Raw genomic sequence first — 3082 nt, 5'->3', positions numbered from 1 at the left:
AGTTGCCGTATGCTCGGCTCTACACAGCAACACAACTTTTTCTTGGTGAACAATCGAGATGACATAGGCTTGTGTATTTGAACGAATCGGTCTTTTTTTTTTACACAGCTCATAATATGCAGGTGCCAGGAGATCTGCTAATCTTCAATTTTACTTTTTTCTACAACAAAGAAAGTGGGAAACATGGGGGGTGGGGGCGTATCAATAAGGCAGCGGGCATCGGATCGGCAGACAAGGTGTGGGGGGAAACTAAAAAATGGCGGAAAATTGAAAGCACTGAACGTTAGATCTATAGAACAAAGACACTTCCTTTTTTCCGGACCGGTGTCCGAATAACATTTTTTCTTATTCGGACTCGAGTCCGAATATGAATTTTTTTTATTCGGACTCGAGTCCGAATATGAAAAAATGTTATTCGGACTCGAGTCCGAATAATGACGGCCTTCTCTGAAAGTTGAAAGGTTTCCGTTCTCGAGATTTGTTGATAATAAGCGAATGGAGTGGCGCGTGTGTGTGTGAGTGTGTCTGTAACTGAACAGGAGGGGGGGGGGGGCGGCGTGGAGGGATTTCAGTTTTCGCTGGGTGACTAAATGCAAAATAGGTTACTGCCAAGGTCGAGAAGTCTTGTATTCTTGCAGTACCTTTTGAAGGTATTTTCAAATGAAGTGTAGTCCGGGAACGTTGCCCCAACAACAACTGAAGTGTATCTGAATATTCAGACATTTAAAAATCTCAAGCTCTAGAAATTGAATTTGATGCAAAAAATGCTTCTTCCCAATTTTCGCAGAATGGCAGAATGGCAGAATGAAAGGATGACGCCTAGATCTAAATCTAGATCTAGATCTAAATCTATAAGGCAAGGTGTGATAAATACTAGACTAGATCTAGATCAAGATCTTGCAAGCTAAAAGATGGGACAGAACAGTGGCTGGGGATTCTAAAGTCTAAGGCATAGCGAGCAAATGAGCAAAGAGAGAAGGACAGTGGGTAGCACGAATTGATCTGATCAGCTGACGAAGGACAAGATCAGAGTGAGAGTTGATTGAAGAGAAAAAAAGCGAAGAACAGATAGGGTATGGCTGGCTACTGAGGGGCGAGGGGGAAGGACAGAGATCAGAGATCTAATATCTAGATCTAGATCTAGATCTACCGCACGCGCGATCCCCGTAATCGAGACAATCCCGATCTTAGTTCTTAGAGTCTTAGAGTCTAGATTCTAGATTTAGATTCTAGATCTAGATCTAGAATCTAGATCTCTAGAGTCTAGATCTAAATAAAGCCAATAAAGATCTAGATCTAGATTTCTAGATCTAGATCTAGATCTAGATTCTAGACTCTATATCTAGATCTACATTTCATGCTTTCAGTCTTCGTGTGTGGGAGGACAATTAAAAGACAAGTCTTAGTTACATATACACATTTAAAACAGAAACCTTAAAAACAGAAATAACCAAAAAAATCCAGTCTCCTTACTTTCAGAATGTTGACTTCACACACACAGAACACCGCTGACTGCTGTGTTATAATGTTGTTGTGTTTGGCGCAAAATTTGGGGTCAAAAGGTTTCACTTCCCGTTGACCTTTGGGTTTTTTTTCGGAAATCCTAAGATTCGCATTATTGTCATTGTTACAACATTTTGATGATTATTATGTTTTTGTTATGAAACTACGGACCTTATAATAAACTTCCATTTACCAAATGCGTTGTCAGATTTTGAACGTTTCCTGTCCCATTTTTTAAAACTGGATAGGAAGGGCTAGACTAGAGTACAATTCTGTGACTTTTGCAGAACAATGCATGCATTATTATAATCACAATAATAATATTATTATAACTGAATAGTGGAAGGTGTCATTTCCATGTGTCCATCTGTGCCGATACAGGCCTTCATTTAATTGTGTGGTTTTGTTTGTGTATTTTATTATCGTTGTTGTTGTTGTTGTGTGTTTGTGTTTGTGTGTGTGTATGTGTGTGCGTGTGAGTGTGTGTGTGTGTGTGTGTGTGTGTGTGTGTGTGTGTGTGTGTGTGTGTGTGTGTGTGTGTGTGTGTGTGTGTGTGTGTGTGTGTGTGGAGGGGTGGGGGGAGGGATTGCGATGTTGCTCTTTTGCTCTTCGTGATGAATAACTGCTGCAGCGTTTATTGTTATGCCTAAAAAGTAGCCTACGTACGTTTCGTGAGCTCGTTAGATGTTATACCGTGCGGGGTTTTTTTGGAGGCGCGCACGCGCCCTTTTAGTTCTGTGATCGTTTCTAACTCGTCTCGGTTCTCCCAACAACGACAAAACCACGACAACCATGTGTTAATTTACCGCTTCGTTTGGCAACATTCTCTTCAGATGTTGCTCATCATGAATTCCTCGTCTACTGAAAAGATCCAGTAATGAAAGAAAGACATTTTTTTTTTTTCGCGAAACGCACCTGGTACATAAAACACTCACTCTGCAAACATGAAACAGTATCTTACCCCGAAAAAAGGACAAAGCTATAATAGGCAATATTATTATAGAGATCAGATGTATATCATGCTTTTTTTGTTTGTATTTGTAAAGTGTTTTACGGCGCTCGCAACTGCATACGGTCATATGAGCGCGCGGGACATACCTACTATTTTCAGTTGGTAGGAAATTTTGAATTTAGCCCGGGTGACGGCCGAAGCCTACTCTTATCGATTTTAGACCTCCAAGGGATCTTTAACGTGCGTAACTTGCACACGAGCCCTCCGAGATTTTTCGACCTTGTCCGAAAAGGCTAGGTGTAGATCTTTCCTACCAGAAGATCAGGGGTATGACTGAAAGACAGCAGTCAGAAGAAACGAAGGAGTAGCAGTGCAGGCTGCAGAAAGAATCAGGGGCCCAGAGGAAGGGGCAAAGGAGGTGAGGGGGTGGGGGCAGAAAGAGGAGGAGAAAGCAGACGACAGAACATTGCTAGAGAACAGGAAATGAGATGAAAGGAGACAAATTTAGAGAGGAAAATGTTTCGGTCGCTACCCGGATTCGAACACGGGACTTTTTGAATGACAGGCCAACATCTCAACCTCTAGGCCACGAGAGCCCCCTATCATGCTTAGCACCTCGCTGCGACC

At 42.0% G+C, this 3082-nt stretch overlaps 1 protein-coding gene across 1 annotated transcript in view; it reads right to left on the bottom strand.

Annotated features, from left to right (window-relative positions):
* LOC101860103 (protein timeless homolog) overlaps positions 1–1550 on the bottom strand; it is a gene marked incomplete in the record, with an annotated part of 107984 nt that extends 106434 nt beyond the window's left edge. Inside the window, 1 exon segment of the mRNA XM_013083236.2 lies at positions 1474–1550.
* Between the last annotated feature and the right edge of the window lie 1532 nt (positions 1551–3082).

This window comes from Aplysia californica, unplaced genomic scaffold (assembly GCF_000002075.1).
Source record: "Aplysia californica isolate F4 #8 unplaced genomic scaffold, AplCal3.0 scaffold00220, whole genome shotgun sequence".
NCBI lineage: Eukaryota > Metazoa > Mollusca > Gastropoda > Aplysiida > Aplysiidae > Aplysia > Aplysia californica.
This window is presented reverse-complemented; position numbering and strand designations above follow the sequence as displayed.